This window comes from Podarcis filfolensis, assembly GCF_964270895.1.
Source record: "Podarcis filfolensis genome assembly, chromosome: 6".
NCBI lineage: Eukaryota > Metazoa > Chordata > Lepidosauria > Squamata > Lacertidae > Podarcis > Podarcis filfolensis.
In genome coordinates, this window is record NC_139609.1 from 12,182,325 (window position 1) to 12,207,220 (window position 24,896).

General features: G+C 43.6%; 1 protein-coding gene and 2 long non-coding RNA genes across 3 annotated transcripts in view; 2 read left to right on the forward strand and 1 right to left on the reverse strand.

Moving 5' to 3' along the window:
• The window catches only part of LOC310765314, a 197,672-nt gene that overhangs the window by 111,115 nt on the left and 61,661 nt on the right, over positions 1 to 24,896 (forward strand). The window lies entirely within an intron of this gene.
• Positions 1 to 24,896, reverse strand: part of LOC310765312 — a 112,477-nt gene that overhangs the window by 25,918 nt on the left and 61,663 nt on the right. The window contains exon 2 of the long non-coding RNA XR_014549518.1: positions 3,515 to 3,614. This is a non-coding gene — a long non-coding RNA (uncharacterized lncRNA). The remainder of the gene's footprint in view (positions 1 to 3,514; positions 3,615 to 24,896) is intronic.
• Positions 1 to 24,896, forward strand: part of PLA2G4A (phospholipase A2 group IVA) — a 91,652-nt gene that overhangs the window by 7,555 nt on the left and 59,201 nt on the right. The window lies entirely within an intron of this gene.

Sequence of the window (24,896 nt, forward strand, 5' to 3'; positions counted from 1 at the left end):
TCCTCCAGCACTATAATTCAAAAGCATCAATTCTTTGGCGATCAGCCTTCTTTATGGCCCAGCTCTCACTTCCATACATCACTACAGTGGTACCTCTGGTTACATTAAAACATTAAAATGCAGCCTCATTTCAATGGAAACTCAAATCAAAACCTTTTTTTGGGATGAAAACATCAGGTCTTCACCAAGGATAAGGATCTCAATGTGGTGTACAAGTTCATCCTCAGAACAACCTTGTGAGGTAGGTTAGGCTATGGGATGCTGACTGGCTCAAGGTCACCCAGTTAGCTTCCTGGCTGGGTGGGGATTCAAAGACTGCTCTCCCAGACTAAGTTGCACATGCTATGTTAGATGTGCAGTTTACAGCCATGGCTGTTGTTGTTGTTTTTTCTTTAATTAATTAGAGGAAGAGGAGGGGGGTTGTCATTGGACCACCACCAGCATGCAGGGGACAGAGGTGTAAGCCTCAAACCCGTTTGAGGGGGTGTAATTTTGTCCTGGATGTGTTGGAATGGGATAAACCACCTCTTCTGCTAGTCTCTATGGTCCCAATGATTGTTGGCTCCAGTGCCTGTAATTAAATAAAGTAAAACACAGATGTTTCCGCTTACTGCACAAATTAAAGTTAGCACCTCGTTTGGCCTTTAGCGTCAGCTGTTCAGCAATGTTCAATTTATGTGGGTCAGTAATAATCTTATCCCCCCTCCTGCCCCAACCCCATCTCATCTCTTTTGAGGACAGTGCAGCAATTCAGCAGCGGAGTGGACTAGACAACACAAAACATTATAATATTTAACATGCATTTTGCTTCGTTCAATAAGATGGTCTTCCTTAAAATTGACAGACTCAATGGGTTGGGGGTACTTTTTTTAAAAAAAGTCATCTACATTGTGTTGATCTGTAAAAAAGGAATATTGATAACTACATTTTTTTTAAAAAGCTTCCTTTCAGTGGCCTGATTCAGCTCTTTCACCACTGACTTGAAACAGTTTATTGTGAAATATGAAGAGAAGCAGCAGGATGATTCTATGAAGAAAGAGTCTTACAAAATTTCCTGCTACGTAAATTATTTGTGAGGGAGAGAAAGATCTCGACAGCAGCTGCTGATGGCTTCTCAAAGATACCTTTGTAGTTTAAAGTAAGGTGGGAATTATGTTCCTCAGATCACCCCTAAACATAGCTGTTTATTCTTATTCTGAATAGGATTCCTCGCAAGAAAAGGGAAAAGTTGGCAGCTATGCCCCTAAAGCCCAAATGGTGTATAGTAAAAACACATTGGATGCAATGGTGTCTGGGATTGCCAAAGTTTCTTTTCCTGGAAGCCTGCCCCTTTCTATTTATTATTTCTTCTTCTTCTTCTTCTTCTTCTTCTTCTTCTTCTTCTTCTTCTTCTCCTTCTCCTTCTCCTTCTCCTTCTCCTTCTCCTTCTCCTTCTCCTTCGCATATAAAGCTGAATGTGTGCAAGTTAAAATCACAAAAGTTGCAAACTAAAGCAGTGCTTCTAAAAAAAATTGAACTACCTCCACCAGGTTGCACTGTCTTCTGGAATTGCCTCCTAAGACTCTGATGAAAGTGGGAGAGCACTACAGTCAAACCTCGGTTGTCGAACTTCATCCGTTCCGGAAGCCCATTTGGCTTCCAAAATGTTTGACAAACCGAGGCACAGCTTCTGATTGGCTGCAGGAGCTTCCTGCACTCAAGTGGAAGCCGCATCAGATGTTCGGCTTCCGAAAAACGTTCAAAAACCGGAACATTTACTTCTGGGTTTTCGGCGTTTGGGAGCTGAAATGTACGGTAACGGAGGCGTTCGGGAGTCGGGGTAAGTGGTGGAGGAAGGGTAGTGCGGGTAGTGCGGGGGTGCGGTCAGCCCTGGGTGTCATCACTGAGGGGGGTGACAAAATGACAAAAATATGAATTTTTAAAAATTATTTTTTAAAAATTAATTAAATAATTATCTAGGGGATAAGGGTTCATCAAGAAAGACCTGGTTATGTTTAGAATGATACTGCATAGGGAAATATTCCCTGATACCAAGATGAGGGATTCTTTGGAATGCAGATAGAGAGAATTGATAAGAATAATGATCTGTTGTGACCTTGACGGAAGCGTACAATAGATGAGCCTTCTTGTGTTTTGGCTCATCTTCCTCTTTTTTCTCCCCCCCCTCCTTCTTTCCTTTTCTCTTTTTTCTTTCCCACAATGGCTTATGTTTTTAGCCATGTACTTTGATACTTTTTATTATGAAGGAATTTTCTTTTGTAATTTTGGTTGTCTATATTTACAGGTACTGTATTTTTCGCCGTATAAGACGCTCCAGACCATAAGACGCACCTAGTTTTTGGAGGAGTAAAATAAAAAATAATAATTCTGAATCTCAGAAGCCAGAACAACAAGAGGATTCGCTGCGCAGTGAAAGCAGCGATCCCCCTTGCTGTTCTGGCTTCAGGGATAGCTGCGCAGCCTGTATTCGCTCCATAAGATGCACACACATTTCCCCTTACTTTTTAGGAGGGAAAAAGTGAGTCTTATAGAGCAAAAAATACGATATTTGTTTAAAGCAAAATAAAAGTATTTAATTAATTTTTTAAAACACAGTTGGGCTCACAAAACTTTTTAGTTCAGTCAACGAACATAACGAAATGCGGCTAGCACTGGGAGCCACACTGTAGGGGCTGGCACTTACTGCGGGGCCTGCAATGTGCCCGAGCCATGCGTCTCTCCTGGAAGTGATGTGATGGCTTGGGCGCCTGCAGGTTCAGTGCTGCCTGAAATGCTGGCGTGGGCCTTGGTGCCTGGCATCTGCCTCTCCCTCAGCAACCCTACAGCTGAGGAGGCGGCGGCGGAGACGCTCCATGCAGTGCTCCCTCCCCCATGGGCGGCTCACCCCGCCCCCGGCTGTAGGACGCGTGGGCCGCACCCGGCACCTAAGCGGCTAGCAACGCCGCTGGTCGGGGTTTGACTGTACTATACAGTGGTACCTCAGGTTACAGACACTTCAGGTTACAGACTCCGCTAACCCGGAAAAAGTACCTCGGGTTAAGAACTTTGCTTCAGGATGAGAATAGAAATTGCATGGCGGTGGCACGGTGGCAGCGGGAGGCCCCATTAGCTAAAGTGATATCTCAGTTTAAGAACAGTTTAAGGTTAAGAACGGACCTCTGGAACGAATTAAGTTCTTAACCCGAGGTACCACTGTATTACAGAATCAAACTGGTTCAGCAGTCATTCCTCCTCTAGGAGTTGCAGTTTTTGGTGTGTGTTGGGATCGCTAATACAGTGGTACCTCGGTGAAATATACTCAGAGTCGCAAAGTGATTTCATGCTCTTTATTCAGCTCATAGTGGTGAGGAGGAATGAATGAATGTCCCCTCAAAGTATCTGCTTTATATACATTATTTACACAATGGGCTGCACATGATTGGCTCATTCTGGAATTCTCCTGTAGGCCAATCCGGAGGTCCATACTTAACCTGAAACTGTTCTTAACCTGAAGCACCACGTTAGCTAATGGGGCCTCCTGCTGCTGCTGCGCCACCGCCACGCAATTTCTGTTCTCATCCTGAAGCAAAGTTCTTAACCCGAGGTACTATTTCTGGGTTAGTGGAGTCTGCAACCTGAAGCGTATATAACCCGAGGTACCACTGTACAGGCTTCCTCAGCCTCGGCCCTCCAGATGTTTTTTGGCCTACAACTCCCATGATCCCTAGCTAGCAGGATCAATGGTCAGGGATGATGGGAATTGTAGTCTGGAGGGCCGAGGTTGAGGAAGCCTGCTCTAATAGATCATTCTTAGTAACTGTGCCAGACTACAGTTCCCAGGACGTTGTGGGAGAAGCCGTGGCTAAAACTGGTATGAAGCTGATACAAGTTTGTCATGTAGATATACGGAGGGAAATCTTCCAGTTCTTTCTCCAAGAGGAATTGCCCCATAGTTTTAGAAACTAGGAATTAAAGAAGAGATGTCTTTTTTAAAAAATAAGATAAAATCTCCAACTCATGGAGTTCTTAAATTTCTAAAGAAATGTTGTACAGTGGTACCTCGGGTTAAGTACTTAATTCGTTCTGGAGGTCCATTCTTAACCTGAAACTGTTCTTAACCTGAGGTACCACTTTAGCTAATGGGGCCTCCTGCTGCCGCTGCGCCGCCGGAGCCCGATTTCTGTTCTCATCCTGAAACAAAGTTCTTAACCTGAGGTACTATTTCTGGGTTAGCGGAGTCTGTAACCTGAAGCCTATGTAACCTGAAGCGTATGTAACCTGAGGTGCCACTGTAAAAGGAAAAACAGCCCACCTATCATTCACCTCCTGTCATACCGCTGTCAGGTGATTGACAGGTGGACAGGACCACCCGCCTGTCAAAGATGGTCAGTGTGGGTAGGATTAAAACCCTGCCCATCAGCGGATGGGTGAGAGACCAGTCCTGCTTTCTTCAGAAACAGAGTTTTGTATGGGGAGCAAGTGTGCACAGCAGAACCAAGCAGGACTGAACCCTCTGACCCTCAGGTGATGTCACCTGATTGATAGGTGATAAAACAAAATGGCTGCAAGGACCAAGCTGGAAACTTGGGCAGGCTAAGATTAGCTGAGGATTCCTCACCTGTGTTCTAGCCTTTGAAATGCATTCCACTTCATTCTGCAAATTCCTCTACATTTAAACGGCCAGACTAGATCCTTTTGGAGTACAAAACTTTGTTTTAGCTTTGCCTACACTGTGCTAAAATTTATTCAAAATGACTAGAATCGGTCTTTGCCTGGCACAGATACCGAGTGCTTATCATCTAAAAAATAGCACTTGAAAAAATTGAGTCCTTGATTTGTCTCGGTCACTATCAAAAGCAGAACATACCTGTCAGCCAGGTATGTGGTGCAATCCTGTACACGTTTACTCAGAAATAAGTCTTCCTGCGTACAGTGGTGCTTATTTCTAGGTAAGTGTGTATAAAATTCCAGCCTAAGAGTTTCTGGAAATGCCCTTGTCAATTGGCACTGTGCCACAAGTTACCCCTGGTAAGCAAAATAAATAAACTGTTGTGTTCATGTGATGCCAACCTCAGCTCTTACTATTTAAGGAAAAGGAGTCTGTATAAAGGAGTAGCAGCTGATTTGATCTTTAGTAATAAACTGCGGAATGATTGCTTTGTAGTAGCCCTAGGTTACAACAACGTGTTTCAACAGAGCTGCATCACCTTTCTTCACATATTATCACTCTTCTTTTATTATTTTACTGATCAATTGAATTCTTTTTTTATCCAGATGTGCTGTGCTAATAAGGAATGAAAAGCATCTGTTTAAGAGGCAGGGGTCTGGTGTGCCAGTTCACTCGTGAAAGATCCTATTGAAAGCTTTATTTATTTATAGACAATCGTAGAGGTAAAAATGTTCTATAAATACCAGGTACAAGATAATTCCCCATCTCCAAAGTAAGATACGATTGGTTCCCCTCTCCCTCCCTCTCTAGCTATTGTTGGACTCCAATGCCCATCATCCCTAGCTAGCAAGATGGTCAAGGATGATGGGAATTGTAGTTCAACAATAGCAGTTGGAGACCCAGGTTTGAGAAACTTGACTCTACAGCCATTTACAAACTCACAAAGTTTCCATGTAGGTGAGAGTCCTAGCTCCATGCTGTTGCATCACCAGTTCAGACCCATTCCAACTCTTTGAAGGAGACTGTGGAACATGGGGAACCGTTTTTTATCTGTGGAGGCTACCCACACATTTCGGAAACTTGATACTCAAATTTTTAAAAGGTTCTAAAATGTGCACGGAGTCGGCATGTTTAGAAAAGGCGCTCCAAGTCACACAGTTGCCTTTTGTTTTGTTTTTTTTTAAATATTTTTTTATTAGATTTTCCACAGTGATAACACAAACCACAAAGCAAAATGATACACAAAAACAGAAAAAGAAAAAGAAAGAAGAAAGAAAGAGAGAGAAAGGGGGGAACAATAAACAGATAAACAATAACAACAAACTTAATTCTTCACAAATCCAACCTTTTAAACATCTTGGTTGACTTCCTCAGATCCCTCCCTTCCGAGTTTCCTTGTAATTAAAGGTAACAGCTTTCCAATATCATTATTAAACTAAAACAATTTCCAATTATAGTCCATCTTATTCACTTTTCTTAACATTCTAAATCCCATTTATTTAATTATAACTTAATTTAATACTAGGCCTATTTGTTTCTTTCAAGTAATTTCTAATTTTTTATATTACAATATTTATTCAAATAGTCCTTGAATTTCCTCCAGTCCTCTTGAAACTCCTCTTCTTTCTGGTCGCGGATTCTTCCATTCAGGTCAGCTAGCTCCGAAAAGTCCATCATCTTCATCTGCTAATCTTCCACTGTTGGTAGTTCTTCTGTTTTCCAATTTTTAGCAAGTAATATTCGGGCGGCCGTTGTGGCATACAAAAATAATTTAACATCTTTCTTGGGCAATTCTAAACCTGTTATTCCAAGAAGAAAGGCCTCTGGTTTCTTAATAAATGTATACTTCAACATTTTTTTCAGTTCATTATAAATCTTCTCCCAGAAGTCTTTCACCTTGGGACAAGTCCACCACATACGGAAAAAAGTACCTTCTTTTTCTTTACATTTCCAACAAAGGTTATCACTATTGTAATAAATCTTTGCTAGTTTTACAGGGGTCAAGTACTATCTATACATCATCTTCATAATATTTTCCTTTAACATCGTACATGCAGTGAACTTAACCCCTTTCCTCCATAGCCTCTCCCAGTCCTCCATCATTATATTATGTCCCACATCTCTTGCCCAATCAATCATAACCGATTTAACTTGTTCATCCTTTGTATGCCATTCCACACACAGTTGCCTTTTGTGAATGGAAAGACAACTTAACTGGGCCTTGGTGGGGCGGCAGAGCTAATTGCATCCTCGCTGTACCCCTTGCATAATAATTTTGCCGGAGAGTGAATGCCTGATGCAGCCAAATCTTGAGAGAGAAATGTGAGGGGCAAGTACTGTACAGAGTCCTCATTTCTCACAGGAAGTTGCCTCGTACCAAGTTGGGTCATTTGGTCACTAGCTCCGTAACATGTGCACTATTTTAGCAGCGACTCTCCCAAGATTTCGGACGAAGCTTTTCCCAGCCGTATTTGGCGATCTCAGGGGTTGAACCTGGAGTCTTTGGCGTTCAGATCGTGTGTTTTGCCCCTGGGCTGCATCTCTTCTCATCGGGCCATGTTGACGCAGTTAAGATATTTTCATATCACCATTGTGTGGTTGCTTCCATGTTACGTTATGGAGAGCCTGAGAAACTCAAGTTCTAGACGGGCTGAAATTTTTTGAAATAGTTCCACTTTCCTAACTGGTTTGGTTATGATGACTAGCTTTATGTTGGAGACTTCTCTTTTTCTGAAGCATTGATCAGCTGCAGTTTAAAGTCATCCGGAGTGTGAACATGAGCCTCAAGCATGCTCAAGGTTTCGTTTGAATTGCTGTGTTCTGAGGCAGGGATGAGGAACTGCACACGTGAACCAGATCTGCGTCACATTTTACGCTGGCTGCTTTGTTTCCCAAAACAACATTTTTTTTTCTATGGAGGAAATTCAGTTGCCTCTTCACAGCAGGGGTGGCTAACCTTTTGCTCCCCAGATATTGCTAGACTACAACTCCTATCATCCTTGACCATTGGATATAATGGCTGGGGCTCATGGGAGTTGGAGTCCAGCAGTATACAAAGGGCCACAGGTAAGTCACCCCTGTTTCAAGCAGAAAAAGCTTATCGTACTTGTTTTGAAAAAGTTGCACCCTTTGATACATTTTTAATTTTTTTTAATAATAATTTTTATTAAGTTTTCCATTTAACAATCCAATCATATCACATTTATTATTCCAAATTATACCAATACATATCATAAAGACCAAATATTTTGCCAAATTACAAATTTTTGTTGGGGGTTCCCATGCTTCAAGTTCAGTAGGGTCCAATCATCTCATATTTCTGCTGCTTTTAGTGTTCACCAGTCCCATCTTTCAATCTTGTTATCCTTTTTCTTCTTAATAGCCTCTGAGTTGTTTCCACAGGCGAGTTAAAGTAAGCAATATTATGCTTCTGTGTGAACTTTGTAAGGCTCCCCCCTTTTTTAAAAAGCTGGTAAGTCTTTTGTTTGCAATAAATCCTCACACGCTGATCCAAAAGTCCTCCTCAAGTGGCAGACGCCATATTTCTCAGTTCCGATGAAATAAAATCTAGGCGTTTGCTCATTAATTTTCCCAGACAAGCCTTGGATACATTTTAAGGTGCCAATACTCTTTGGTCCTTCTTTGTGAAGTTGATTGCGTGTACAAAATATATTTAGGCTTTTTCAGAGAGATGGATCTTGCAAGGAAAGAGGAAACACAATTCGACATACCCCCATGTGTACTAGTGAATGGTATATTTGGCTTGGATTTGTGTTCGGATTTTAATTATGGGCTGATGCACAGATTTTATGGAGGTAAACCTGGGTTTGCTACTTGGGGATTTCTAACGGCTTTTTATTGCTGCTGTTGAGTTATTTCTTGCTGCCGTTTTAACATTAGATTGTGTGGGATATTTTACAGGGTTTCATCTTCATTGCTAGCTGCCTCGAGCTCTCTGAAAGCAAGGCTGGGTTTAAGTGTTTTAAATAAGTATGTTGTTCTCTGACTCAGACCAGATCCATTGAAACCAGTGGTTTCAGTTGGTCATGATTAACTTTAATCCATTGGTTTATTTTGCGTATGACTTGGGTGGATTCTGCCCATAATATAAAAACATCTGCTCAGCTGAGAGCTGTAGCTACTGCAAGGAGACTAATGTTACATTGTGCTCCTCTGTTTTTTCTTTTTGTTGGATATGTTAAGTTTAGCCCTTTGTTCTTTGTTTGCAAATATTTGCATCCATATACAAAAGAAGTATATGGGACGTGGGTGGCGCTGTGGGTTAAACCATAGAGCCTAGCACTTGCCGATCAGAAGCTCAGCAGTTCGAATCCCTGTGACGGGGTGAGCTCCTGTTGCTCGGTCCCTGCTCCTGCCAACCTAGCAGTTTGAAAGCACATCAAAGTGCAAGTAGATAAATAGGTACCGCTCCGGCGGGAAGGTAAACGGTGTTTCCGTGGGCTGCTCTGGTTTGCCAGAAGCGGCTTAGTCATGCTGGCCACATGACCCGGAAGCTGTACGCCGGCTCTCTCGGCCAATAAAACGAGATGAGCGCTGCAACCCCAGAGTCGGCCACGACTGGACCTAATGGTCAGGGGTCCCTTTACCTTTACCTTACAAAAGAAGTAGCTCACTGTAGCTCCATTTCCAGAGCCAGAACTCTGGAGGTTTCGTCCAAGTTGTTGATTCCTTATGGAATTGACAAAATAAATTACAGGTGGTGACCATTTTAGGCGTGTCCAATTGACGTGTGATCGCCAATGTGCGGGTCCTTTTGGACCTGGAAGAAGGCAGATCGGGGACGGAATGGGGTGGAGCAGAACAGAATAACAGGGTGTGGTTGGTCACTGCCTGTATTCAGACTATAAATATGGACACATTTATAGGCTGGCATGAAAAATGTACAATTTTTTTGGATTTTTTTTTTTAAATTATTTATTTGGTTTCTCAGATTAAAATTTTACAGTCATATATCCAACATAGATCATAAAAACAAAATTCCAAGGAATCACCTGGACTTCCATCCTCCCCTTTGTTGGTCCTATTTATTACTCATTTCCTCCTGCATCTTTTATGATGATCCAAATCTTTTACATCTCCATTATATCCAAATTTCACTATTAAACTACAAGTGATATTCCAATCCTACTAACGAGTCTAACTGTTTACAATGGTCTTTAAGATAAGTTATAAATTTTCCCCATTCCTTATTAAAATTGTGGTCTTCCTGATTTCTGATTCTTCCGGTCACTTTAGCCATTTCGGCATAGTCCATCAACTTCACCTGCCATTCTTCTCTGTTGGGGACTTTATCTTCTTTCCATCTCTGGGCCAATAACATCCGTGTAGCCATGGTCACGTACATAAATAGTCTTTTCTGCTCCCATGGGATTTCGGCACCTAAGGTTCCTAAAAGGAAGGCTTCAGGTTTTTTAAACATTTTCCCCCCAACGCATTGTACAGTGGTACCTCAAGGTTAAGAACTTAATTCGTTCTGGAGGTCCGTTCTTAACCTGAAACTATTCTTAACCTGAAGCACCACTTTAGCTAATGGGGCCTCTCACTGCCCCTGCGCCACTACCATGAAATTTCTGTTCTCATCCTGAAGCAAAGTTCTTAACCCGAGGTACTATTTCTGGGTTAGCGGAGTCTGTAACCTGAAGCGTATGTAACCTGAAGCGTCTGTAACCCGAGGAACCACTGTATATTATTTCCTAAACTGGGGAAAAAATTACATTTTGGGGAAAATGTACATTCTTGGTGTGACACTTATTTGTGCCTGTATGGCCTGCTTTTGTGGCATGTACAAGAACAAAGTACAGTGGTACCTCTGGTTAAGAACTTAATTCGTTCTGGAGGACTGTTCTTAACCTGAAACTATTCTTAACCTGAAGCACCACTTTAGCTAATGGGGCCTCCTGCTGCTGCCGCACCACCAGAGCACGATTTCTGTTCTTATCCTGAAGCAAACTTCTTAACCTGAGGTACTATTTCTGGGTTAGCGGAGTCTGTAACCTGAAGTGTATGTAACCCAAGGTACCACTGTAGTATTGTTCCTGGGGCAGTGTGCAGAAGGAAACATGGCGGCCTCCATTGGCATTCTCTACTACTTCTTCCCACAATGCTTCAAGACCATTGGCAATGTTGTGTTATTCCCAGTGGGCATGAGGTGGCGAGGAAGTTGCAGAAGTCTAGTTAGCACCTATTCTGCTACCCAGTAGTGATGTATGGAAGTGAAAGCTGGACCATAAAGAAGGCTGATCACCGAAGAATTGAATTATGGTGCTGGAGGAGACTCTTGAGAGTCCCATGGACTGCAAGAAGATCAAACCTCTCCATTCTGAAGGAAATCAGCCCTGAGTGCTCACTGGAAGGACAGATCTTGAAGCTGAGGCTCCAATACTTTGGCCACCTCATGAGAAGAGAAGACTCCCTGGAAAAGACCCTGATGTTGGGAAAGATGGAGGGCACAAAGAGAAGGGGACAACAGAGGACGAGATGGTTGGATAGTGTTCTCGAAGCTACCAGCATGAGTTTGACCAAACTGCGGGAGGCAGTGGAAGACAGAAGTGCCTGGCATGCTCTGGTCCATGGGGTCACGAAGAGTCGGACATGACTAAACGACTAAACAACAACTGCTACCACTGCTTTTGGGGAAGGTCACTAAAAAGAAATGAAACTGGTACAGCTGACGCTACGATATATTTTGCATTGAAGAGCACATGAGGGGGTTGTATAGGCCTATCTTTCACTACCACATGTGCCTCAGAAAAGCCCCACTGGCCAGCATATTCAAGGGCCATGTTCAGAGGCCCTATGCATATCCATTTGTGTGTGTGTGTGTAACTCCTTGACACAGTTACTGAATGAGTGTGACTCCTTTGTGCCTGTGATGAATGTGGGGGGGTTGTGAGTACCTGTGAATAGGACTCAAGACAGTTCTGGTTTGGCTTCCTCTCTGTGACATGAGGGCAGCTGGGTCAGTCGCCAGCATACAATCAGCACCACAAAACTTCACACTCCTTTCTCCGTTATGGTATAGAATAATTTTACAGTGGTACCTTGGTTGTTGAACTGCTAGATAGGTCAAGCATAACATCTTGCAATCAGATGTAAGCTTTTTACCTGCTCAGGTTTAGTGCAGTTCTCTCTTTCATTTTTCAAACATTTGCGCAATAACCTCAAATATTTATCAAATATCAACCTCAGAAATCAAATACCTTGTTTCATAAGTTGACTTCCCACCCTCATTTCCACAGTGTTTTTATCCAAACCTTTTCTACTGCATTAAATCTTTATCTATTACAAAAAAATTATCTTTTACATTTTGTCATTCTCCTGCTGCTTTTATCTCAAATCCTGCCCGTGATTTCATCTGGCTGTAATATTTTTTAATTACTTCATCATTTTGCTCTCTTAATTTTCGCTTTCAAAAGCCACACTTCCTTTGTTGAAACCTGCTCACCTTTATTTCTGTGTATATAATATTCTAGCTGATAGGTTTAGTGCAGTCCTTTACTGCATTTTAAGACATTTATCTACTTGCTTAATTATTCACATTTCAACATGGTGGTTGCCTAATTGGTTTCTTAGCCAACAAGCTAGGCAGGTCTTAGCTGAACCCAAATACCTTGAGCAGAACAAAATTTAAAGCTGCTCTGCATCTTAAAGCATCTGAAGAAATCTTCTCAGACATTCTTGTTTCCGGCACATATTTTTAGGTGGATAAACAAGGTGTATAAATGCCAGCAATCTCTGTTTTCCAAGATTTTCAAAAATTGGCAGGTATTGTGTGTTTAAACGTGCCAGGGATCTTAGTGTCTCTGTGTAAAAGGTGCATATTGAGTTGCATTGTAAGATTTTGCCTAGGGTGCCAAAATACTACCAGTTGCCCCAGGGAATTTAATAACAGGTCTAGGCCCATGCCAAGGGCTGGAATGCATTGCCCTGTGGCTCCTCAGTTCCTGTTGCTGCAGTCAGTAATAAACACTACATAGTGCTTATGGTAGAAGCAGCCAAGAGCAAGTTGAAGCCAGCACTGCCGTTTTTCTTGGGAGATTTTTGCAGCAGCAATAAGCCCTTGTTAGCTTCCTCTGTGGGTTAAACCACAGAGCCTAGGACTTGCTGATCAGAAGTTCGGCGGTTCGAATCCCCATGACGGGGTGCACTCCCGTTGCTCAGTCTCTGATCCTGCCAACCTAGCAGTTCGAAAGCACCTCAAAGTGCAAGTAGATAAATAGGTACCACTCCAGCGGGAAGGTAAACGGCGTTTCCGTGCGCTGCTCTGGTTCGCCAGCAGCGGCTTAGTCATGCTGGCCACATGACCCGGAAGCTGTACGCCGGCTCCCTCGGCTAATAGAGTGAGATGAGCGCCGCAACCCCAGGGTCGGCCACGACTGGACCTAATGGTCAGGGGTCCCTTTACCTTTACCTAGCTTCCTCTTCTAACTGAAGAATGAAAAAGTGAATGCTAGATTGCTCATCATTTGCCAGATTTAAAGGTGGCGGCCTTATTCTAGTTGTCTGTTATAACAACCCAGCCCCTTGTAAGCCACAATAGCTGGGGCTCTTCTCATCCCAGAGGTATGTGTCATTCTTGGATTACACAATTTATGGACCATTTTCCCTACAAAACGTAACCATGATTCAGCCTTGAGGTCAAAGCTTGTGTCTGTCGGGTAGGGTGGGGGAAGCCCCTCGTCAACATTTGTAGGAGATTTTCCTGCAGATGTGATTCCTAGCACGATGTGATTTTGGGAGAGGAGTCATTAAGTCAGCCTTTTACAGGTTTTAAAAACAAGGCAGCAGTTAAACTTCCACATGTTACTGATTTCTTCCGGTTCTCTTTTTGCGGGGGAGGAAAGCGAGAGGAATCTGGATCAAGTTTTTACGTGTTTTGTGAAGTTAACTGTTGCGGACTTTGAGGAAACAGAATGCTGTCCTTTGTAGAGCAGAGAGGCAAAAGTGAAATTAGCATTAACAAAACGTTGGGCCAAAGCCTGAATTTTTGCGGTTTTGATCTGTCCTGTGTGATAAGAATTTTAAAGTCTTAGATATATAATAAATGTTCATAAACGTACCAACCAAGCACGTACATAGATCAGCACAGGAAGACCGACCTGAAACCATTTTTGATTCCCAAACTGACCAAATATTTTCTCTGCAAGGTCAAAGGAAAATGGAAAAGCCTCCCCATTGTCTTTTCCTTCACAAATCCTGCCTTAAGGGTATGTCTGTCTGTGTTTGAATAGGGTGAGCCTGTGACCTGGCTCAGGAACTAAGTATTTATCATTACAAAAGACTGGCCAGGCTCCCCAGGGTAGCCAATCAAGTGAGCATTAACAGGTAACCTGTCAGACGAGATAAACAACAAACTCAGATTTCTGCTGTAGACCGCCTTTTCTGTGATGTAGGTATGATGTATCTGGAGGGTGGTGGTCTTGGATTACACCCCTTCTATGATGTATGTATGATGTATGGAGGGGTGGTCTGGAGCTCCAGGACAGGGAATTCAAAAATTTCTATATAAGGCCTTGCGCACCGTTGTTCGAGGTCCTCAAATGTATGGAGGGGTGGCCTGGAGCTCCAGGGCAGGGAATTTAAAATTTCTATATAAGGCCTTGCGCACCGTTGTTCGAGGTCCTCCTCCTTTCCTGAGTGTGAGGGGAGCTCCCTGTTGCAACAGATCAATAAAGATCAGGCTTACTAGCTGCTTTGCTTCTCAATATTCTCCGGTTGGCCTCTGTTATTTTCTCCTACGGGCTCTATACGGACTCTATACAGGCTCTTGGATACCCCATAAGGGAAAAAGGGCAGATTGATTTTGTTTACACCTGTCCTGAGGATAAGCATGCAGATGTGATGATATGTGAACCTGGAAGAGAAAAAGGCCGAGACGCAAATCGCTGTGCAAGTTGTGTCCAAGTTGTGAAATGTTTTGCTCCCTCCCAACCCCCTTGAACCGCCAACTCCCGTGTTGTATCATAAACTGATTTTGGAAAGCCCTGAAATAGTTTCAAAGCAGTTTGCCCTGTGGCTGTGGGGAGCTGCCGTCTTAGAATCATAGGATTTAATCCACCCAGAGGAAGCAATAATAGCAGTTGATTAGGTTATATGCATCATTTTGTTGTCCAGATTTTGCATAGGTACCCCCTCAAGTATCTTTGGGAAGACTTCTTTCTTTCTTTCTTTCTTTCTTTCTTTCTTTCTTTCTTTCTCTCTCTCTCTCTCTCTCTCTCTCTCTCTCTCTCTCTCTCTTCTCTTCTCTTCTCTTCTCTTCTCTTCTCTTGTAAGAAGCGATGCTCTACTTTCCTGTAGGACTTTTGGATACTCTGGGCTTACAGGCATTTGTGAAGCAGTAAAGGTAAAGGGACCCCTGACCATTAGGTCCAGTCATGACCGACTCTGGGGTTTCGGCGCTCATCTCGCTTTATTGGCCGAGGGAGCTGGCGTACAGCTTCCGGGTCATGTGGCATGTGGCCAGCATGGTGAACCAGAGCAGCGCACGGAAACGCCATTTACCTTCCCACCAGAGTGGTACCTATTGATCTACTTGCACTTTGACGTGCTTTCGAACTGCTAGGTTGGCAGGAGCAGGGACTGAGCAACGGGAGCTCACCCCGTTACGGGGATTCGAACTGCCGACCTTCTGGTCAGCAAGTCCTGGCTCTGTGGTTTAACCCACAGCGCCACCCACGTCCCTTGTGATGCAGTAGCAGGACTTATATTACTACTGGGAAGCAGTCGTAGGTCTTAAGAAGAGCTTTGCAGGATCACACCAAAGGGCCGCCCAGCGGTTCTCAACCTGTGGGTCCCCAGATGATGTTGGACTACAACTCCCATCACCCCTGAGCTCTGGCCTTGCTAGCTAGGGATGATGGGAGTTGTAGTCCAACAACATCTGGGAACCCACAGGTTGAGAACCGCAAAGTGCTGTTCTCACAGTGGCCGGCCAAATGACTTGTCTTAGCTTAACATGGCCCATTGTGGAAGGGATGGAAAGTATGCTTCCTAGTTAATTTAGAATTGTAGAGTTGGAAGTGACCCCAAGGGTCATCTAGACCAACCCCCTGGAATGCAGGAATCTCTGCTAAAGCATCCATAACAGATGGCCAAGAAACATGCACCAAAAGAACCTCTTGGGTATGGGGAACTAGTTGCACAGATCTTGGTTTCCTAGCTGGAATCACACACTGTTCCATTACTCTACTCAATAGGCTTGCTCATGTGTCATTTCTGTGTAGAAAAATGGAAGAAATATTCTGAAAGCCAATTTGGACTGATCACCACGCTACACTGGAAGGTGCAGAAACCTTTCCCAGCCTGGAGGTGGCATTCACTTCTGGCCAGCCTGCCAGGGACAGAGGCAGAATTAGTTGGAGCAATTTACACAAATCTTCCCTTTCATACACGAGGCTAGTTTTTGTGCACACTCGCATGCCCTGCTCTATTATCGATGAAGCGGTTTGTACATTTTTTTTCAATTTATTTTAAAAATGTAGCTTTAAGGCAACATTCCTAAACGCTGGATTGAAGTGTTCTGGAGTTGAAATGAAGTGTTTGTGCAAAATAGATTAAATGCTGGCCAAGAAAGCTAAATCCCGATTGTAAAGCAGTTCATGAATTGTGTGAGCTGCTAGCTCCATCCAGTGGTCCAAGCAAAATGGCTGCCACAGGTTCCCTGCCTGTACCCGTGCAATTCTAGTAGGTTTTCTGTCCAAATTGTGCAGAGATGCTTGCCATCCTTTCCTTCGCTCTTGGCGCTGTTACTTTGCCCTTCCTTACAAAAGCGATTCAAGGATTTCTTCACTGATTAGTTAGGTTAGTTTGTGCCCATTGCTGACTCCAAAGCATACATTACTTGGACCAAAAAACACCCTACTATTCTGATTCATTCAATCTTAAATTTGATGTATGGCATTGTGTGGTAATGCAGATTCTAAAATACAAAGAAATACAGTACATCCTATGCCCTTTGAAAATGTGTTTTTTGGGGGGTGGCGTGGGTGGCGCTGTTGGTGTAAACCACTGAGCCTAGGACTTGCCGATCAGAAGTTCAGCGGTTCAAATCCCCGTGACGGGGTGAGCTCCCGTTGCTCGGTCCCTGCTCTTGGCAACCTAGCAGTTCGAAAGCACGTCCAAGTGCAAGTAGATAAATAGGTACCGCTCCAGCGGGAAGGTAAACGGCGTTTCCGTGCGCTGCTCTGGTTCGCCAGAAGCAGCTTAGTCATACTGGCCACATGACCCAGAAGCTGTAGTCCGGCTCCCTCAGCTAATAAAGCGAGATGAGTGCCGCAACCCCAGAGTCATCCACGACTGGACCTAACGGTCAGGGGTCCCTTTACCTTTATTGGGTTAGTGTTTTTATTTTTATGATGTATTTTGTGGTTTTATATCTTGATTTTATTCTGTGAACCACCCTGAGACCCCCCTTGGGTTTAGGGCATTATATAAATTCAATAAGTAAATAAAATAAACATTATCCAACCAGGAAGTGAAGGCGTTCCAAGGACACGTTTCAGGCCAAGCAAAAACACTTGGGGTGTGGAGCAGGGCTGGTGAGAGGATGTAGCTAGGGAGAGGGTGTGGCTTGGGGACAGTTTCAGGGGCCAGGTTGAGGGGTCTGGAGGGCCACGCCTGAGGTTTCCCATCACTGCCATAGAGTGGCCATATGCAAAGGGAGGCAGGGATTACATGCCTTCAGGAGCTCTGTAGAAAGAAAGAATTCTGGCAAGTTCTGCTTGTGTTCATGTGGAGATTAGAAAAACTGCAGCAGCCAGAAATTCCCTGTCCGTTACTTACTTTCTTACTTACATGCCTTTTTTCCACAGTTCAAACCATACTCAAGGCTGCTTGCAAGATGAAATGAATGCATAACTACAGCATAACCAAAGTACAGTGGTACCTCGGTTCTCGAACTCAATCCGCTCTGGAAGTCTGTTCGACTTCCAAATCGTTCAAAAACCAAGGCATGGCTTCCGATTGGCTGATTGGCCCCGGAAACAATGCCGACAGCTGAAACGGACGTTTGGCTTCCGAAAAACGTTTGCGAACTGGGACACTTCTGGATTTGCGGCATCTGGGAGCTGATTTGTTCATCAGCTAAGCCGTTTGGGAACCAAGGTACCACTGTAGTCATAAACAATATGTAATAAACGAAAATCTGCCCTTATTCTCTTATGGGGGACACAAGAGCCCTTATAGAGTCTTTTGCAGGTTCTCCATTGGTCGGAGAAAGTAACAGAGAATATTGAGAAGCAAAGCAGCTAGTAAGCTTGATCTTTATTGAACTGTTGCAACAGGGTGCCCCCTTCACACGCAGGAGAGAGGAGGAGGACCCCAAACCAAGGTGTGCCCACCCTTATATAGACATTTTAAATTGACCGCTCTGGAGTCCAAGACCAGCCCCAGAAACATCATACATACATCACAGAAGGGGTGTAGCTCAAGACCACCCCCCTATCATACCTACATCACAGAAAGGGCGGTCTACAACAGAAATCTGAGTGCGTTGTTTACCTCCTGTCTGGCAGGTTACCTGTTAATGCTTACTTGATTGGATACCCTGGGGAGCCTGGCCCATCTTTTGTAATGATAAATACTTAGTTCCTGAGCCAGGTCACAGGCTCACCCTATTCATACACAGACATACCCTTAAGAAAGGATTTGTGAATGAAAAGACAATGGGGAGGCTTTTCCATTTCCCTTCAACCTTGCAGAGAAAACATTTGGTCAGTTTGAGAGTAAAAATAGTTTCAGGGCTGTTTTCCTGTGCTGCTTCAGACATGTGGTTTATATATTTACGTACGTGTTTGCTTGGTACATTTATATATATATATATATATATATATATATATATATATATATATGACCTTAAGTTTTTTATTTCAAATAAATGAAACATTAAACAAAAATACAAAACCAAACTGAACAATTTCCACATATATCACGACAAAATCTAAAATAAAGATACAAGAAACCACCAGCAGCAACAACCCTCACCCATCAACAACCCCCCCTCCCCATTGTGTCACTTTGCTTTGTCATTAGTGTCTCCAGGGAAGACATAGATAGTTTGAGAAAGCAAGAAAGGACATGGCTGGCATATCTAGTCAGGGGATCTGTTTCATAGAGTGACCAAGGTTGGATAAATTAGGGGAAAGCACTTTAAAACCTTCAAGTACTTAATTGTGCAATACCCTATGCAGCAGAATGTGAGAAAGCTGGGTTTATTATCGAACCTCTTCAAGAGTTATCAGTTAGTCATTAGCTGTGGCTGTATGAGCCAGTCGGACTGGTTTGATTGCATTCCCAAAGGATGATGAAGACAAGTAGCCTTTAAGGATCATTGGAGTTCATTTTTAAAGAAGACTTTCAACAGCACTGGACAACTCCTGGCCCACCAAGTCAAGTTCAGCCCACCAGTTGTATTTTGTGGCCTGTTAGGTGTTTGGTACTCCCGTTTTGTTGGTCCAAGGTAAAGGAATAGGTATAACATGAGAATTCCTGGATGCCAAGATCCAGGGTTGATGCAAGCACTCTTTGGTGAGAGAATTTCAGCAGAGATTTAAAATCACAAGAGATGCAGAAAAGTAAAGTGTGGAAATATAAGTTGTTAGACCTTTAAACTATACCATTCAAAGCTCCTTCCAAAATTTCCCACTCCCCCAGCATAGAAAAAGACCACGTTTGGTGAGTTAAAAATGGGTTACTTACAAGCTCTCCAAAGGTCAGTTTCATGTGCGACAGAAAAGTTAGTTACAAAGTGGTGAAAGTTCCTAAATTACTGGTGTAGGAACTCAAGAGTGGCTTGTGTTTGCCATATGGTCTGAGCTGGAGCAACCAGCTCAAATCTCTTTATATGTTCAGCTTCTCAGGTAGACAGAGGGTGAACAAAGGCTTGATTACTTAGTTCCTCCCAAGGTGAGGGGAAGCTGACATTGCTAAGCCTGACAGGACAGTTTACTCTATTGTATTAAACCCTTCATGCATTGGTTAGAGTTAACCATGTTGATTATATGAAGCTGTTTATCCAACACATTTAACTGCTAAGTGTGGAAGGAGATATTCCCTAAGATAGTCAGAACCCAGGGAGATGAGAGCTTTAAGACTGAAAGCAGTACTTGGTCTGGAAACCTGGTAACCAGTGCATATTTTTCAGAATACAGAAGATACGGGTACAATATGCTGACTCTAACCTGCCAATAGTCGAGCATTTTGTGCTAGCAGGACTTTTCCAACAATTTTCAAAGGCATTCTTATGTTGAGCACAGAGCTGTGCTGCAACCTGGGAAATTTATTTGTTTGTTTGTTTTTGTTATTACATGTATAGCTCACCTATACTCCAGTTTGCTAGACTGAGGGGCAGTGACAAATCGGTTTCATTTGTTGAGACATTAGGAAGAATAGGGGGAAAGAGGTGGGGGAAGATGAGTGGGGTTGGGGTCGGGTGGTGATATTTCTATTTTACTTAATATATGTGGGGTTTTGTGTCAGCGTTGCTTGTGCAGGTTCTCTGCTGTTCACTTGTGTTCCTTTGGTGGTGAGAGAGGTTGGGGTTGGCCTAGGGTGTGGCTGTTCATTTGTGGTTGGCTGTGATGGTCTTTGTTTTCATGTCTGAGTGGGGTGGGCGGGTGTTTTGGATCAGGTTAGCCATATTGATTTGTATGCTGTTGGTGGCTTTTTGTCATTGTCTTGTTGGGGCTGTGTATGTGATAAAGGGGAGCCATACCGGGGTGAAGGCATCTTCTTCTATTTGTCCCAGTGTCAGTTTCAGTTTACAGTGGTACCTCGGGTTAAGTACTTAATTCGTTCCAGAGATCTGTTCTTAACCTGAAATTGTTCTTAACCTGAAGCACCACTTTAGCTAATGGGGCCTCCTGCTGCTGCCGCGCCGCCGGAGCACGATTTCTGTTCTCATCCTGAAACAAAGTTCTTAACCCGAACCACTATTTCTGGGTTAGCGGAGTCTGTAACCTGAAGCGTATGTAACCTGAAGCATATGTAACCCGAGGTACCACTGTATTGGTTACCGTATTTTTCGCCCTATAGGGCGCACTGGCCCATAGGGCGCACCTCAAGCTTCCCCTGACCCCAGCCCCCAGAACAGGCTCCTATCCGCAAGCCTTGCGAGCCCGGCGGAAACCCCTGCCGGGCTCGCAAGACTTGTGGACATCTGCGCGAAGCACGGGGCGCCCTCCAGAGCGCGCCCCGTGCTTCGGGCTGCAGGCTGCTATCCGCAAGCCTTGAGAGCCCGCGGGAACTCCCGCCAGGTTCGCAAGGCTTGCGGATAGCTTCCTGAAGCCCGGAGAGCGAGAGGGGTCGGCGCCTCTCGCTCTCCAGGCTTCAGCAAAAGCCTGCATTCGCCCCATAGGACGCACACACATTTCCCCTTCATTTTTGGAGGGGGAAAAGTGCGTCCTATAGGGCGAAAAATACGGTATTTTTTCTAGTAAGGCTGTTTCCCATACTATTTGGTACAGCATGAACAATGTTGGCCGAATTTCTGTTTACCTGAAGCAGCTGTAGCTGGCACAGGTAGCCTGGGTTACAATAGGAGCAGGGTGGAATCCAGCAGTTGAAGCCACCAACCTGAATCTTACAAGCGAGTCTGACCCCCACCCATACCAGTCATATCGCCAGCCAACGGGTCTACTGAGTAGAGTTCAATCCAGATAAATCAAAACTGATAGCAAAGCACTCATTAGACCAGTTGGCTGGGGATATGTCTAGTCTGGGTGGAGTCACACTCCCTTGTTATGGTTCACCCATATCCAGTTCCAGGATTCAGTTTATTCTTGAGAAGATGCCAGCAAGTTGCAATAATACTTCATAATAAATGACTACTATAAAGGGCATAGCCTTTGTTACTTTCCTTTTCCACTTATTTAAGGAACAGACATTTAGAGCTACCTAATGGAAATGACACAAGCTTATTTTTTTAAAATTGTGCACTCTGACCAAGGGTATCACATTATACTTCAATAAAAGCAAATATACAACTTCAAAGTAATGCCATTGTTGAGTCACAATGAGCGGAAGTTCTGAATGGTGCCTGACGTACAGAGCCCTTTCTTCCATTGTTGAGTTTTACTGTTATGAGAAAAGTATTTAACCTTCTTGTGGCTAATTATCGCTGACTTAACACCTTTGAACTGCAGAGTTTTACAACTTTTGTTTTCATTCTCATGGCAACCCTGTGAGATAAGTCACCGAGAGAGGTCAATCCTAGGTGGAAATTTGAACTGGGGCCTGCACCACATACTATACCGTACAGCCCATTGGTTCTGCACAATTGAATAAAGTCATCCGGTGTCTGTTAATTGTCATTTAGTTTGGTCTCCCGAGGTGACAATGTATAAGTGTGAAACATATGATTAGCCAGTTCTTTAAGAATTCATTGTGATGGTGTAGTTCTTTCGAAACACCCTTCTACGGGGTGGCATACAGGGGATGAATAGCTCAGTTGGTAGAGCGTGAGACTTTTAATCTCAAGGTTGTGGGTTCGAGCTCCATGTTGGGCAAAAGATTCCTGCATTGCAGGGGGTTGGGCTAGATAACCCTTATGGGCCATTCCAACTAAACAATTCTATGATTCTAGGGAGGTCTGTATACAGTGGTACCTCAGGTTAAGAACTTAATTCGTTCCGGAGGTCCGTTCTTAACCTGAAACTGTTCTTAACCTGAGGTACTACTTTAGCTAATGGGGCCTCCTGCTGCCGCCGCACCGCCAGAGCACGATTTCTGTTCTCATCCTGAAGCAAAGTTCTTAATCCAAGGTAATATTTCTGGGTTAGCGGAGTCTGTAACCTGAAGCGTATGTAACCTGAAGCGTATGTAACCTGAGGTACCACTGTATTTTATACAGCTTGCCTAATGCTTTTTCTCAGCTTTATGAGGGAAACTATGGGAAACTTTTTTAGCATGTTGTAACAGCACAATCCTGTGCATGTTTACTTGGAGCTAAGTCCTTCAGTGTTCAGTGGCACTTGTGTATCAGCTGTAATTAAATATTGGTAGTGCTATCAGAATCTAGGTAAAATGACTGGGATGTGATATATGATATGATATGTGGGGCACAGCACCTGGGAATGTGTGTAGAAATGGCATAATATAAATATAATGGTCTGTTTTGTATAGCTCTTGATATTTCCTGAAATGTATGTTTGCACAATTTTGCATCTCGCCTTACTGCTTACACGGAAGATGTCTCCTTGTTCCCCCTTAATTTTTCCATTATTGCTTTGAGTGATGTCTCTTTGCAACACTTCTGAACAAAGCATTTGCTGTTCGGACACCAGGAAGTAAAGCTGCATACATGGTGTATCACTACAATTTGGTTTTGCTATAACAATAAAAGTTTCAGAAGTATGGAAATACCAAAGCTACGTCAACAATTGGCATGGGGTTGTCTTAAGAACACAAGAAGATGCCCTCTGTGGGTTAGACCAGGGTGTTTTGAAAGGAAAATTTAGAACTGCCCAGTGGTTATAATTCATGTGCAAAGTGTGTGATGATACAACACCTACGGATTTTCCTTGTGTGCATATACGGTGGTACCTTGGTTCCTGAACGGCTTAGTTGTCGAACAAATCGGCTCCCGAACGCCGCAGACCCAGAAGTAAGTGTTCTGGTTTGAGAATGTTTTTCAGAAGCTGAATGCCCGACGCAGCTTTCGCTTCAGTGCAGGAAGCTCCTGCAGCCAATCGGAAGCCACGCCTTGGTTTTCGAACTGTTTCGGGAGCCGAACGGACTCCTGGAACAGATTAAGCTTGAGAACCAAGGTACCACTGTACATGCTATCTTGCTTAGAGCTGCATTCCATGATAATTTAAAAGCCTACATAGAGTGGGAGGAAATCCTCAAAAATGGGTTTGTGTGTCTCTGTGGGCTCTAGGACAAGCCTGACTTTCGACGGGTAAGAAGTGCTTCCAGGTTCCATAGAAAGAGGGATCTTGGGAGAGTCGAGAACTCATACTCCCTAAATGCCTCTTTGAGGTCAATACATGGTGGACTTTTGTTGCAGTGATAAATCTAGCTCTCCATTTTTCTTTTTGAAGCTCAAATTCAATAATTTTATGCTGTGGTGATACTTTCAGACATAAATGTTTCATGTAGCTTTGCCCCCGAAAGATTCCTCTTAAAAATGCCATGTTGGAGATTTCTGTCAATGCCGTCCTTATCATGACATCCCAGGAAAAGGCAGTCCGTGTTCTACAGTATAATTCTTTGCTTGATATTATAAATATTGGTGAATGCTCTGTGGAGAATAGCAGTGGAGTCTGTGGGGAGTGGCTCTGGCAGGAAGATGGAAAATGGATATGCTTGTTCAGGGTCTTTTTCCACATTTGTTCCCAACAGCTTTTTTGCATCACTTAATACAATATTTGCATGGCTTGAATTATTGAACTGTCCAGGTGTTCTTTTTGAACTGCTCATAAATATGGCCGGCACATCAGTAAACAAAAGCAGCTGCTGACATCCCCATATGATTTCAGACTCCCTCAGCCCCAAAGCGAGCTGAGCACCACAACCCCATAGTCACCTTTGACTGGACTTAACCGTCCAGGGGTCCTTTACCTTTACCTTTTACCTTTTACACATAGATCTGTCACTGCTGTTGGAGATACCGTCGTTGGCTACATGCCCCACTGGACAATAAAAACCTTGCAATAGTTATCTCAGTTAATTCTGAAAAACAAGTTAGAAATATTTTTAAAACTATAAGTGAAATACTTGCAGGTATAGTGACTACCTTTGAAAAATGGACAGCTGAATTTTCTGCATTTTATTCAGAGGAAGCCCCAATCAAATACAGTGGTACCTCAGGTTAAGTACTTAATTCTAATGGGGCCTCCCGCTGCCGCCGCGCCGCCAGAGCACGATTTCTGTTCTCATCCTGAAGCAAAGTTCTTAACCCGAGGTACTATTTCTGGGTTAGCGGAGTCTGTAACCTGAAGTGTATGTAACCTGAAGCATATGTAACCCAAGGTACCACTGTACACTGGAGCTTCCTTCCTTCCTGCTATGCCTGCTTCATTTTACACGTGGAATTCCATAAATTTGAGGCACTGGAAAGAAATGCTGGAAGGCTCTTTCCACCTTAGCTGAACTGAACTTTGCCAAGCCCCCTCTCAACGAAGAGAGAAAAATGAGGTGCTGGAACACAAACCTGCCACCTGGACTTTTAAACTAGCAACCCGAAAGATGGCAGGTAAGGTTTCAGCCTGTAAGCCCAAACTATTGTTTT